The sequence below is a fragment of the Grampus griseus genome (genome assembly GCF_964374135.1).
Source record: "Grampus griseus genome assembly, chromosome: 1".
NCBI lineage: Eukaryota > Metazoa > Chordata > Mammalia > Artiodactyla > Delphinidae > Grampus > Grampus griseus.
The window spans coordinates 167184430-167199643 of record NC_139017.1 but is presented as its reverse complement, the minus strand read 5'-3'; the positions used below and the strand labels follow the sequence as shown (position 1 = coordinate 167199643).

General features: G+C 37.8%; 1 protein-coding gene across 13 annotated transcripts in view; it reads right to left on the bottom strand.

Moving 5' to 3' along the window:
- Positions 1–15214, bottom strand: part of EIF4G3 (eukaryotic translation initiation factor 4 gamma 3) — a 367019-nt gene that overhangs the window by 242953 nt on the left and 108852 nt on the right. The window lies entirely within an intron of this gene.

The window sequence follows — 15214 nt, the reverse complement described above, 5'->3', positions numbered from 1 at the left end:
TAATCTAACCCTAGAATCCATTATGCCTATCTAAAACAGAAATAAATGCCTAAAGACTCAGCTACCTGTTCCCAAAGCTGAAATAAAATGGACTTACAGAGAACTAACTACAGTCAAAAGCTTACAGGCTAGTAAGAGACACGAATATGCTAAAATGTGACCAAAGTTTAAAACTGAAATTAATTGTATTTAATTTCTTCCCTGCTTTTTAAATAGCTTTATGATTTCCTTGAAAAACTTTGTTTCCAATTTGGAGTGAAAATTACATTTAAAAGGGCATGAGGTTTACCATGAAATGTTACAGCATTTATAAATCTCATCAGGGCAATTTTTCAAAGGATACAAGTCAGAATGCTATCTAAACATCTACTTTAGAAAATTAATAACCAGAAATGAAGAGTTCTTACAAGCAAATTTCTCACCAACAAGGCTTTATAAATTCATATTCTTGTTTCACACACTCTAGAATAAATTATTTTGACATTCTACTAAAGCAAAGCATCAAAATGGACACATATTTTTAACATTAGGAAAAAAATTTGCACAATGAAACAAAGTGAAAGAAGTTAGCTATATAAAATGTCAAGTCAATTCTCCAATTCATTCTGATAAAACAATCAAAGATTAAATTTACCCAGGGCAAAAAATCATAATATGGAAAAATGTTTTTCAAACTGCTATTAAGAATAAATTAATATTAAAAGATACTATTACATGGCCATACTACCCAAAGTGATCTACAGACTTAGTTTGATCCCTATCAAACTACCCATGACACTTTTCACATAACTAAAACAAATAATCCTAAAATTTATATGGAACCATAAAAGACCCAGAAGTGCCAAAGCAACCCTGAGGAAACAGAACAAAGCAGGAGGCATAACCCTCGGGACTTTGGACAACACTACAAAGCTACAGTAATCAAAACAGTGTGGTATTGGAACAAAAAACAGATATATGGACGAATGGAACAGAATAGAGAGCCAGAAATAAACTCACACACCTATGGTCAGTTAATCTTCAACAAAGGGGACAAGAATATAACAATGGAGAAAAGACAGTCTCTTTAGCAAGAGTGGTGTTGGAAAGTTGAACAGCTGCATGTAAATCAATGAAGTTAGAACACACCCTCATACCATACACAAAAATAAACTCAAAATGGCTTAAAGACTTAAATATAAGACACAACATCACAAAACTCCTAGAAGAGAACACAAGCAAAACATTTTCTGCCATAAACCGTACCAATGTTTTCTTAGGTCAGTCCACCAAAGGCAACAGAAATAAAAGCAAAAATTAACAAATGGGATATAATCAAACTTATAAGTTTTTGCACAACAAAGGAAACCATAAACAAAATGGATAACCTACAGGCTGGGAGAAAATATTTGCAAATGATGCAACCAACAAGGGCTTAATTTCCAAAATATAAAAACAGCTCATACAACTCAATAACCAAAAAAAAAAAAAAAAAAAAATTGAAAAGTGGGCATAAGACCTAAATAGACATTTTTCCAAAGAAGACATACAGATGGCTCATAGGCACATGGAAAGATGCTCAACATTGCTCATTATTAGAGAAATGCAAACCAAAACTACAATGAGGTATCACCTCACACCAGTCAGAATAGTCATCATTAAAAAGTCTACAAATAACAAATGCTGGAGGGGGTGTGGAGAAAAGGGAACCTTCCTACACTGTTGCTGGGAATGTAAACTGGTGCAGCCACTATGGAAATAAGTATGTAAGTTCCTTCAGAAACTAAAAATAGAGTTGCCATATGATCCAGCAATCCCATTCCTGGGAATATACCCAGATAAAACTATAATTCAAAAAAATACGTGCACCCCTATGTTCATAGCAGCACTATTTACTACAGCCAAGACATGGAAATAAAGAAGATGTGGTACACACACACACACACACACACACACACACACACACACACACACACACACACACTGGAATATTACTCAGCCATTAAAAAGAATGAAATAATGCCATTTGCAGCAACACGGACGAACCTAGAGACTATCATACTAAGTGAAGTAAGTCAGAAAGAGAAAGACAAATACAATATGATATCACTTATATGCGGAACCTAAAATACAACACAAATGAACATATCTATGAAAGAGAAACAGACTCACAGATATAAACTGACTGTGGTTGCCAAGAGGGAGGGGGGTTGGGGAGGGATGGAGTAGGAGTTTGGGGTTAGCAGATGTGAATTATTATATATACAATGGATAAACAAGGTCCTACTATATGGCACAGGGAAGCATATTCAATATCCTGTGATAAACCACAATGGAAAAGAATACGAAAAAGAATGTATAACTGAATCACTTTGCTATACAGCAGAAATTAATACATTATAAATCAACTATCCTTCAATAAAATTTAAAAATAAATAAAATATATTACTACATGCATATCACAAATAACACAATAAGTTTTTTTTAAAAAACTTCACCCCAATATTGCCAAGGAACTAAGGAAACAGGACGTAGACAGGATACTGTGAATGCGTTTACCATGTCCCCAAAACTACAGAGCAATGCATCACAGCTGCCTTAAAACCACACCCAAAGAATGATTCCATTTTGGAATACATACCCTGAAGAAATAATCTTACCTCAAAAACTAGGAACTTAAATATATGAGAGCAAAAAAAGGTAAAAATAGCAAATAATGAGAAAATAAAGTAACATAACTGAAGACATAAAAAATACATAGATGTGAACTGCCACCAATTGAAATGAATATGTGAAATAATCAAGAGTAAAAAAGAAAAGATACACCCTTTAGAACTACAAAGAGATTCTTCTATGTTCTACTGACAAAGACCAGAATAACTAAATCAATGATTTCAGATAAAGATTAGTGTTCAGTGCCCTCGTGCCACAAACTACAGAGCCCACAGGCTCTGGAGCCCATGCGCCATACATAACTAGAGAGAAGCCCATGCACCGCAAGGAAGAGCCTGCGTGCTGCAACAAAAGATCCTGTATGCCACGACGAAGATCCCGCGTGCCACAACTAAGACCCGACACAGCCAAAGATAAAAAAAATAAATACACAAATATTTAAAAAAAAAAAGATTAGTGTTCATGTTTCCCTGAAAACTGCTTAAGTGCACTTTTTAGAATATTGTTATCACCCCATGAAATACAGATGTTTGACAAAAGGAGAAAAGGCATTTAGCCAAAGCACATGCTACTGCTAACATTAAAATTTTCCTTAAAGCAAGCACCAGTGAAAAACAACCTTCATAGGCAAATATCCCTGAAGTATGCATTCTCTGCTGTTCCTAAAGAGGTAGGCAAATTGCAGGAATCCTTTGGTATTGTATATTCTAGTAGAGTATTCCCTCCCAAATTTGGAGGTTTCTACTAATAAAAGCAAACCAAAGAAAATAAATCTGTATCAAAATAATAGGAGAATCATGTCATTCTTAAAAATTCTCCCAAAAAAAGCTACTACATGCAATAAATCTCTGGCCTTCACTGTGATCTATTTAATTCAAAAAGACCCCCTATTACAACTGTCATACTGCATTATGTACTACATGTTTGCTTTCAGTGTACTATAGAGCTTACTATCTTTGCCCAGGAAAAAGGTATACCATCTTCAATTAGAAATTATACAAAATATAAGTAGGTAACACAACCCTATCCCAAGGAAATGGCACAAGGTCTAATGAAGTTGTTGAGGATAAAATTCAAAATTACATGAAACTTTGAATATCTTCTTTCAAAATATTCCTAGATGAATGATTATTGAATTTTCTAGTCTCTGGCTACAGTTTCTTCTCCTCTCTGGCTAACTTATTCCATTTCAGATCATACTGTTATAATCCATGTCCTTTGAAGGTAGTGACAAGAGGTTCTCATGTAAAGGGGAAAAAATCATGTTTTCCCATTATTTATTATTAGTACCGTCTCAATTATGGAGGCTGGGAGTAGAAGTATAAAGTAGCTAATTATGGCAACTACTTAACCACCTCCAAAGCTAGAATATTTTTGTCTTTTATGTAATATTCATTTTAAGCAAAATTAATCAAACATTGTGCGGTATGCAGTGTGTGTGTGTGTCCTGTATTTAAGTTTAAAAGATTATATGCCCAAGAAACATTTACTTTTTATAGATATTATAGTTTTGCATTGGCAATAATATAGAGCATCCAGAATTCTCATTCATATGCTGGTGGAAATGTAAATTGGTATAAGCTCTTTGGAAAAGAATTTGGCATTAGTTAGTAACGTTGAAAACAAGTATACCCTGTAACCTAGCTCTTCCTAGGTATACATTTGCGAGAAACAGGAAAATGTGCACCAAGGTACGTGTACAAAAATGTCCATAGTTGCATTGTTCTTACTACCCAAAACTGGAAATAACACAGCCATTCATTAGCAGGAGAATGGATCAATAATGAAATATTTTCCTATGTGGACATCAAATTTAAAACTACAGCGACACATCACAACTTGAATGACACTCATTAATGATACTGAGTGAAAGAGAACACAGAAGACTACAGAGTATGATTCCAAAAATGTTCCAAAACAAACAAAACTTGACTATACTAATTTAGAAATGCATAAATGGATGGCAACACTGTAAATAAGAGCAGGAATTTTTTTTTAAGGCAGATATATTGGGAAGACAAGGAGTTAAGATCAGGTAAGGCCACATTATGTTTTATTTTTTCACACCTGAGGGGTGAGACATAGATTTTGCTTTAAAATTATTTGTTAAACTCTACTTTTATGTTTTATGCACTTCTATGCACGAATGTTATAATCCTCTTCCACTCCCTACAACAGTTTACAGACCAAAACAAGCAAATTACTTAGGACCTGGGGTACAATACTAGTTACACTGGTACTAGTTATACTGCTGTTCTACAAGGAGTAAGAATTTGAAAAGAAAATAAATTAAAAGAAAACCTCTAAAATTTTTATCTTGGTGGAAACTTCAGCTAGCTAGTAAATTTTCATTCAAGAGTTCTACCTAGGGGCCTCCCTGGTGGCGCGGTGGTTGCGAGTCCGCCTGCCGATGCGGGGTACACGGGTTCGTGCCCCAGTCTGGGAAGATCCCACGTGCCGCGGTGCGGCTTGGCCTGTGAGCCATGGCCACTGAGCCTGCGCGTCCGGAGCCTGTGCTCCGCAACGGGAGAGGCCACAGCAGTGAGAGGTCCGCGTACAGCAAAAAAAAAAAAAAAAAAAAAAAGAGTTCTACCTAAAATCATCTCCTATAAAATCAATGCTACTTTGTGGTTGCTGACCAAATGTAACTTGAAGAATCTTTTGAGAGTTTAAAGCTAAACCATAAAGGCCATGGAAACTAAGATGAGTCAGTAAGCATAAAGTTGAGGGCCTCCTTGTTGGCGCAGTGGTTAAGAATCCGTCTGCCAATGCAGGGCACACGGGTTTGAGCCCTGGTCCGGGAAGATCCCACATGCTGCAGAGCAACTAAACCCGTGCACCACAACTACTGAACCTGCGCTATAGAGCCCAAGAGCCACAACTACTGAGTCTGTGCACCACAACTACTGAAGCCCAGGCGCCCTAGAACTCATGCTCCGCAACAAGAGAAGCCACCGCAATGAGAAGCCCATGCACCGCAATGAAGAGCAGCCGCCGCTCGATGCAACTAGAGAAAGCCCACGTGCAGCAATGAGGACCCCCACACAGCCAAAAATAAATAAATAAAATAAATAATAATAATTTTTTTTAAAGTTGCTTTATTTAGCACTATATTACCTGATTTGAAAAAATATTCTGGTCAATTAAAGGCTATAATACATAAACTACAATTTTCAAATAATAGTAATTTAAAAATTAAAGTTTCCTGAACATGATCATTCTCTCATGACCCCAGAGCAATGAAAATACTATGTGGGAAACAGATGTGGGGGAAAAATGGCCAGGTTTAAGCAACAGGAAGTAGGGACTATGGAGAACTGGACAGAATACCCATCCCCCATAGGGCAGTAGATACTCAGACACTCAGCTGTAGCCAAGTGCTGCCATTCAGGAATTCCAAATAAGCCATGCAGTATCTTCCAAGTTTTCAAGAAAAACTAAAAATAAAGATTTTTACATGAAATTTTCCTGACCTCCAAAACACTGTACAAGCCAAATAAAGCACATCTATAGATTAAGTACACAGGCATTAAAAAAAAAAGTACACAGGCAGCCAGTGTGTGAATCTGCCTCTAGGGGCACCTCATGATCATCACCAAATATGAACTTCCTGGGTTTTTTTTTTTTTTTTTGACAAAACAAAGGACTATTTATTACTTTCAACAACAGCAGTAGCCAGAGTATGAGCATTTTTGCGCCACACTTTGAAGCTGAGTCCCAGGGCAACACAAAGAGGGCCAGGTGACAAGTGCACATATGGTGACTTGCATTACCTGAAAGAACACTGCACTTAGGAACTTGAATCTTTTATAATGGGCAGTAAGCATGCTGCCTTTTGCTCCAGAAAGAGACATTATCTTTATTATACAATAAGCAGGCACGCACATTTCCTCTGAATGTCTTACACACCGCCATGGTGTTCTTCCACCTCTGCCACTTTATGTACCAAGAGAGTAATAGGGTAAAGAAAAAAAATGAGAACAGTAAAGCACTGATGAATTTATTCAGAATATTCCAATCAGCAAATCTAGAGAGAATAAACTTTGTTTAAAGGAAGTACTCACGTATAGACCTGTGACTGAATTCTAGACAAACAGTCATTGAATGAATACAGATATATTGTTAAACGTTATAGACACATATATACAGTAGTATATCTTTATTCATTGCATCTACATAATATATGCATATATTGCACAATATATGCAATAAAAACATAATAGCACTTAAAAACACACAATAATTAAATCTTTATTAAAAGAATTACAAAGGATTCCTATCAAGAAATATTAATGTTTTCAGCAAAAAATGACTAATATAAAGGTTAAAAGGGCACATGGTTTATGTCTGAGAAGCCACCCCGTAACTTTTTAGCCCAAGATGAAGTTTATTTAGTGAAGTCATCTAAAAGCATTCCAGGGCTTCCCTGATGGCGCAGTGGTTGAGAGTCCGCCTGCCAATGCAGGGGACGCGGGTTCGTGCCCGGGTCCGGGAAGATCCCACATGCCGCGGAGCGGCTGGGCCCGTGAGCCATGGCCGCTGAGCCTGCGCTCTGCAGCGGGAGAGGCCACAGCACTGAGAGGCCCGCGTACCGCAAAAAAATAAAAATAAAATAAATAAAAGCATTCCAACAGCTGCAATTCCCACATGGAAATGACCAAGTTCAATTTCTGGTAGACTGGAAAGATTCCAAAGCTTTTCTTACTTGGTTAATTTCAACACTCTATGAGATCCTCTAGCAGCTGAATGGATAAGCAGTTTCTCCTTCTGATTAGTTTTTCATGTATGTCATCCTAGTTCTTCCTTCAGGTCATTTATTTCCCAATATCTAGAGATATTTTTAATTACAGATATTGGGAAATAAATAGAAGCTGGTTTAGTCAACTAAAAAGGAACATTACAGTGGATACTAGATACGTATCATGACATTTTTCAAAGTCTCTCTGACATTACCACTGCCAATCCCCTCCGATAACCAAGAAAAAGAGAAAGTAAGTGACTTTCCTCTTTGTTCTACTCTTAGCTACACTTATTAGGTTGAACCATATGGAACTTCAGATATTCAAGTTGTTTTTCACATTAAAAAAAAAGGCAATTTCATGATTCCAGTAATACTTAAATACTCAAGCAAACAGATGCTATCCTGGACAGTTCTGATAAATGTAATATTTAAACAAAGGATGTCACAGTCATCAACATCTGCAGCCCTCCAATGTGAGCTGGTGAGCCCTGAGGAAACTCAGCGCTGAAAAGACTACCTGCCGGGACTTCCCTGGTGATCCAGTGGTTAAGAATCCCCCTTCCAATGCAGTAGACGCGGGTTCGAGCCCTGGTCAGGGAACTAAGATCCCACATGCCACGGGGCAACTAAACCCGCACACCGCAACCTACTGAGCTAGCGCGATCTAGAGCCTGTGGCCCACAACTACGATAGTCAGAGTGCCACAACTACTGAGCTCACGCACTCTAGAGCCCATGGGCCACAAGAGAGCCCTCATGGGACTTCCCTGGTGGCACAGTGGATAAGACTCTGCACTCCCAATGCAGGGGGCTCAGCTTCGATCCCTGGTCAAGGCACTAGATCCCACATGCATGCCACAACCAAGAGTTCGAATGCCACAACTAAGGAGGCTGCCTGCCGCAACTAAGACCCGGCGCAACCAAATAAAATAAATAAATAAATCTTTTTTTAAAAAGAGAGAGAGAGAGAGAGAGAGGACCCTTGTGCCGCAACTACCAAGCCCGTGAGCTCTGGAGCCTGCTCACCACAACTAGCGAGGAGCACATGTGCTACAACGAAAAGCCCATGCACCACAACAAAAGATCCCACACGTTACACCCAAGATCCCACGTGCCGCAAACCAATACCCAATGCAGCCAAATAAATAAATAAATATTTTAAAATATATATATATACCTGCCACCTAGCAGCCATCAGACTGTAACCACTCCCTACCATGAGCCCTGAGGAAACTCAGGATGTGAAAACACAGGATACTGGCCCCAGAAAGCTGAGGTGCATACCAAAGGAATGATTTCAGTGAGCCCAGTCTCTTGCATCCTCCCATACATAGAAAAGCGCTAAATTCCTTAACTTGAGAGATCTGGTTTTCTTTAATTAACAATAATCTTTTGACGTTCAGACTATCTGCCCTTTGTTACAAAACTTCAATATTACCTGGCTCCCGCCATCACCTCTCTGGAGCAGTCTCTCAGAACTATCTGAAATGCTGTCTCCCGAACTGCAGTCTGCATTTTTGCCCCAAATAAAACTTAACTCGCAACTCTCATGTTGTGCTTTTTTTTTTTTTAAGTCATCAGTTCTATCATGGACTCTGTAGTAGTGGGTTCAATTCTGAAGATTGTTTCTTTTCATATTTATTAATTGGCAATGGAAACAAGAGAAAGAAAAGCAGATTAGCTGCTTTTTCAATGTTAACAGTTGAGTACCTACCACAGATCAGTAGCAATAGAATAAAACTAAGAAAAAAACACCTGGGACTTCCCTGGTGGTGCAGTGGTTGAGAGTCCGCTGCCGATGCAGGGGACACGGGTTCGTGCCCCGGTCCGGGAGGATCCCACATGCCGCGGAGCGGCTGGGCCCAGGAGCCATGGCTGCTGTGCCTGCGCGTCCAGAGCCTGTGCTCCACAACGGGAGAGGCCACAGCAGTGAGAGGCCCGCGTACCGCAAAAAAAAAAAAAAACACCTGGCCTCCAAGCATGTCTAGGTATAAAAGGTAACAAACAGCACACCAAGTGTGAATCCTTCGGGGCCAGAGGACAAATTGTTGCAAGCAGAATTCTAAAATGGTTCTCAATATTCCTGTCTCTGGTGCTCGTACCCTGTATAATTCCTTCCCCTTAATATACCAGTGAATATGATGGAATATCACTCCTATGACTAGGTAACTACACAGTTGACTTCAAGTTAATCAAGAAAAAGATTATCCTGGGTGGGTATGAACTTACCAGGTGAGCTCTTTAAAGCACAGTGAATCAAAAAGGTACTCTCCTGTTTTCTTTTTCTAATTTATTTTTTATATTTATTTTTGGCTGTGTTGGGTCTTCGTTTCTGTGCGAGGGCTTTCTCTAGTTGGGGCGAGCGGGGGCCACTCTTCATCGCGGTGCGCGGGCCTCTCACTATCGCGGCCTCTCTTGTTGCGGAGCACAGGCTCCAGACGCGCAGGCTCTGTAGTTGTGGCGCACAGGCCCAGCTGCTCCACAGCATGTGGGATCTTCCCGGACCAGGGCTCGAACCCCTGTCCCCTATATTGGCAGGCAGATTCTCAACCACTGCGCCACCAGGGAAGCCCCTCTCCTGCCTTCTTAAAGACTAAGCTGACTTACAGGTTATGCAAGGACCACATAGCAAGGACCCAAAGGTAGCCTCTAGGAGCTGAGAGCAATTCCTAGCCAACAGCCAGCAAGAAAACAGGGACCTCAGTCCAACAACTACAAGGAAATAAATTCTTCCAACTATCCTAATGTGTATGGAAGTGAACCCCAAGCCTTACATGAGATTCCAGTCCTTGCCAACACTTTAATTTCAGCATGGTCCTGAGCAGAGGACCCTGCTAGCCCAGACCCACAGAATCTGTGAAGTAATAAATGGGTGCTATTTTAAGCTGTTAATTCTGTGGTGATTTGTTACATAGTAATAACAAAAACTAGGAAAAGACCTCACATGGCACAGAAACAACAGGTATAACATAAGACCCTGAGATCTTGACAAGGTCAAGAAATGGGAGTGATTAAACTGTTACAAGTAGGGGGTCCGGGGTAGTCCCCCCATCATGAGGCTAAGAGGAGATGGCAGCAGAGGCAATATTACTTAAGGACTTGTAGGCATGGTAAGGACTTGGGATATTATTCTAAGTGGAATAGAAAGCTAATGGAAATTTTTCTTTTCTTTTTTTTTTTTTTTTTGGCTGCGCTGGGTCTTCATTGCAGCGCACGGTCTTCTCTAGTGGTGGCATGTAAAGCCTCATTAGTTGCGGCACGCAGGCTTAGTTGCCCCACGGCATGTGGGATCTTAGTTCCCCGACCAGGGATCGAACCCACAACCTCTGCATTGGAAGGCGGATTCTTAACCACTGGACCACCAGGGAAGTCCCACTACTGGAAATTTTAAGCAGGAGCATGACCAGATCTGATGCTTTCCAAAGATCATTTTGGTTGCTTTGTGAAAAGAAAGAATTGAAGAGTACAAGAATGGAAACAGATTCATTTAAAAGCTATCACAATAAGCTAGGCCAAAACTGATGATAGCTTAGAACAGTAAAAATAAAGATGAAAAGAAGTGGACCAATTTGGGTTGTATATTAGAGGCAGAGCCAAACAGAATTGCTACTGATTTGACTGAACGGAAGGGACAGAAGGGTATGAGGATTGACTGATTCACTTATTTAATATACATTTATTGAGAACAAATTGTATGCTATGCACTGGTACATGGGATACAAAATTAGGTGAATAAGGCTCTAAAATCTCTGTCTTCATGGAGTTTACATCCTAGCTGAAGGTAATAAGATAATCGTAACAGATTTAATAATTTTTTAAATATATATTTTAAAGTGATAACTATTATGGAAATACAGGATGGCTTTTAAGTCTATGGCTTGAAATATTCAGTGGGTGGAGATATTCATGTGAGATAGGGAGAGCAGATTTAGGGGAAAGGGTAATCAAAAGCAATATATGCCTATTAGATATCCAAATGGAAGTGATAAGTAGCCAGTTCAATATCTGAATCTAAGCTCAGAAGAGGAGTCAGGGCTAGAGAAGATAAATTTAGAAGTAGGTTCATATCAAAGTTTCAGGTAGTCTCTAAGCTAATTCTGAAAACTAGTAAATGAAAATATGAAAAAGTCTGAATTTATAAACCAGGGGCAAAAACCATAGCTAAATTTATTTCTGGATCTATTTGGTCAGTGTTAATGGTTGCATATTCAAGACAGTGCTCACCCTCTCAATGGAATCCATATGGCTAATTTCTCTGCTCAGAATTATAAAAGAACAAACAAGATTATCATAAGATGAATCAGTAATGTCCTAAACTGAAACTAAACCAAAGTAAGAATCTCAGAATTTTAAAGACAGAAGGTCTTTAAGACCTTTAAGACAAACAACCTAATTTCAGCAGTCCTAGGATCAATACAGACCTAGCACCACACAGAAGAAGGCCCAAAACAGATATTTTTTTAGACTGGTTAATTATTTTTTTTAACTGAGGTATAACTGACATATAACAAAAGTTGTTTTGTTTTGTTTAATAATGGGTCTGTTAATGTTAGGACAGAATATAAAGGACAGGACAGATAACCGTAATACAAACCAATTTGATATGATTCCTAATTTTACCTCCTCTGACATACAGTCAACACTGACTAAGCATCAGTGCTCTGTCAGGCACTGTATTAAGCTTTAAAAATGAAATAGCCCTTGTCCTTAGAAGTTCCAATAGAAAGAAAATCACAGTAAGTAAAGAAACAAATCATGTGATAAATCCTATAAGGATATGTATTTAAAGCATTGATTAAAAACCAGAAGTAACTAGGTCTGAAACTGGGGAAGGCTTAGTAAAATCTGAGTTGCACCTTGAGAAGTAAAAGGCTTGAGTTCAGACCAAGAATTAGAGATATTATTTTTAAAAGAAATTTACTGAGTACAGAGGGTAAGAAGGTAAAACATGTTCCACATGTTTTAGGTAAGGGGTTCTCTTTAGAAAGGGTTGGGGGAAAGAGAGGTAAGTGGAATGAAGCTGGTACAACTGTAGCCTGATTATAGCCAGACTGTAGAAAAACTACATATTCTTTGCCAAGATATTTTAATTTTTTGCTGTCAGCAAAGAGGAGCCACTGATTTTTTAAATGATTATGTAATCTTACCTCATTTATATTATAAGGATAAAAGAGAGGCTAGAATGTCCACCAAAAATATCTGTATACGAACGTTCCTTATTCAAAATATCCAAAAAGTGGAAATGACGCAAGTACCTATTAACTGATGAAGAGATAAATAAAATAAGGTATATCCACACAATAGATACTATTCAGCCACAAAAGCATTATGCTAAGAGAAGTCAGTCATCAAAAGGACCAGATATTGTATGATTCCACTTACATGAAATGTTCAGAATGGGCAGATCTATCAGAAACAGAAAGTAGATTAGTGGTTGCCTAGAGCTGGGTGACTGGAGAGTAATGGGCTAATAAGGGACACGAGGTTTCTTTTCCGGGTAATGAAAATGTCCCAAAATTGATTTTGGTGAGGGCTATACAGCTCTGAATATGCTAAGATCCAGTAACTGTACATTTAAACGGGTGAATTACATGATATTCAAATGTTGTCTAAAGATGAGAGAGACAGAGATAGAATCTAGAGCTGAGGAAGCAAACTGAATAGTAATGGGAAAGAAGATGATTTTCATATGGGAATCAATTTCAAAGGACCAATTTGAGAAATAACAACGTTAATCAAGAGCTGCAGAGATAACTTATGGTTTCTACATGCAATACATCACAATATCCAAAGGCATCAACAGGCAACTTATGAAGATTCACGTCTGACTAGGAAAAGACATGGCAGATCTAGAAGTATTTTATCCTATTCACCTAACCTGAACTTCACATGATTGGCTTTGGTGACACAATAGCAAACTGCATGTTCAAAATTTCTATCTTAGTTATTATTCATTTTGGTTTTATCTATTCTTCTTCCATATGTTAGAAACTGAGGCACTGAAAATACAGTAGGAGAAAACATGACCATACCTCACTTCAGCTCTATCATTTAATAGCTGTGTTACTATGGGCAAAGAACTCAGAGTTTCACTTTCTTACCTTGTAAAAAAATAAGGAAATCTTAAGAGGCATGTAATGAAAGACTACAGATACACTTTGGAGAGTACCTAAGATACTGCATGATACACAAAAATTGGAAGCTACTAATATTTCTACTTACAAATTAAACATGAGGTTCATGAAGACCTTTATAGGAACATACAACTTATTTTTAAAATATACAGTTTAACTTGATATCTAGGGCATCTTTAAACATGGATATCATGAGTTTGTATTTATATATGTGCAAGATAGATAACTATTCTTAGAATATAAACGTATTAAATTAAGATGAAATAAATGAGTTTTAGGTCATTTTCCATTAGTTATAACATCAGAGATTTCAGCAGCTGAGGCATAAGCATGAGGTAACAAAGCTCTTTAATTCACTTATATCTGTTCTGTTGATATGCCCACAAAAACAAATTAGCAAAAAGTACAGGAGAACTAAGAGCAGATCATGAAACCCCATCAAAAACAAAACAAAATTAAAATGTAACACTGAATCACTGACTAAAAGAATAACTAATACATTGACTGCATAATAAAATAAATTCCTGTCCTCTGATATATTCTTTAAGGAAAGGATTACTGATTCCAAAAGGAACCCCCATCCTCTTTAGAACTAGATTTTTAATATTCTTAATATAATTCAGGTTCAGACAGTACAAAGGAAAAAACCTGAGACAAGACTGACACCATACCTAAAACTCTACATTTGGATTAGGTACAGAAATGGTTTCCCTAAGACTTAGTCTCTTTTATTTACAGGCCACATGGGAGCTCTGGAGAATCTCACAGGAAAGATTCATGGAGATTATCATTCTCCTTTAATGTAAGAGTTGACAATATAAATTCTCTTACCAGTAAAACTGGGAAAAAAAATCAGATGAAAAAAGAGCAGAGATCACAAAGCAAGAGTTAAGAAGGAAACAGAATTTATAAACAAACAACACTGTTCTGTTTCACCTTTGAGTACGATTTGATTCATCAAGTGTCCAAATTGTTCTAAAAATTTGCTTAGTTATTTGTTAGGGGACCAAGAATCTAACTATATTGAGAGGAAACATAGAAGAGAAAGGAGGACTGTGAAAGAACTGAAACACCACCTATCAAAGCAAAGAGTCAACTGATAACGACAAATCAATGGTTAAAAAAAAGTATTTTACTTACAGATACAGAGGTAATGCCAGAGGAACTAAAAGCAAAACTAGTAAAAAGTGGCTGCCTCTTGACAGGTAAGACCAGAAGGTGAAGAGTAGGCAAGGGGTTGTTTCTTTTCATAATAAACCTTTCTATATTATTTGCTTTTTAAAAGCCATATGTATTCTACTGCTCTGTTTTCGTTGAATAGATGGATAAATGTTAATCAGTTATTTAAGAATCATCATGAAGAAATTACCAAGATAACAAAGATCAAAAAGGTATAGCTGTTAATCACAGTATTATTTATAAAAGCAAGAATAGAGAAATAACACAAATATCCATCATCAAAGGACTAGTTATAGGGACCTCCCTCGTGATCCAGTGGTTAAGACTCCACGCTCCCATGCAGAGGGTGTGGGTTTGATCCCTGGTCAGTGAACTAAGATCCCACATGCTGCACAGTGAGGCCAAAATAAATTAATTAAATAAATAAATTAAAATAACAACAAAAAAAACAAATGACTAGTTATATAAATCACAGTACAAAAGAAATACTCTTCTATGTAAACATCTCC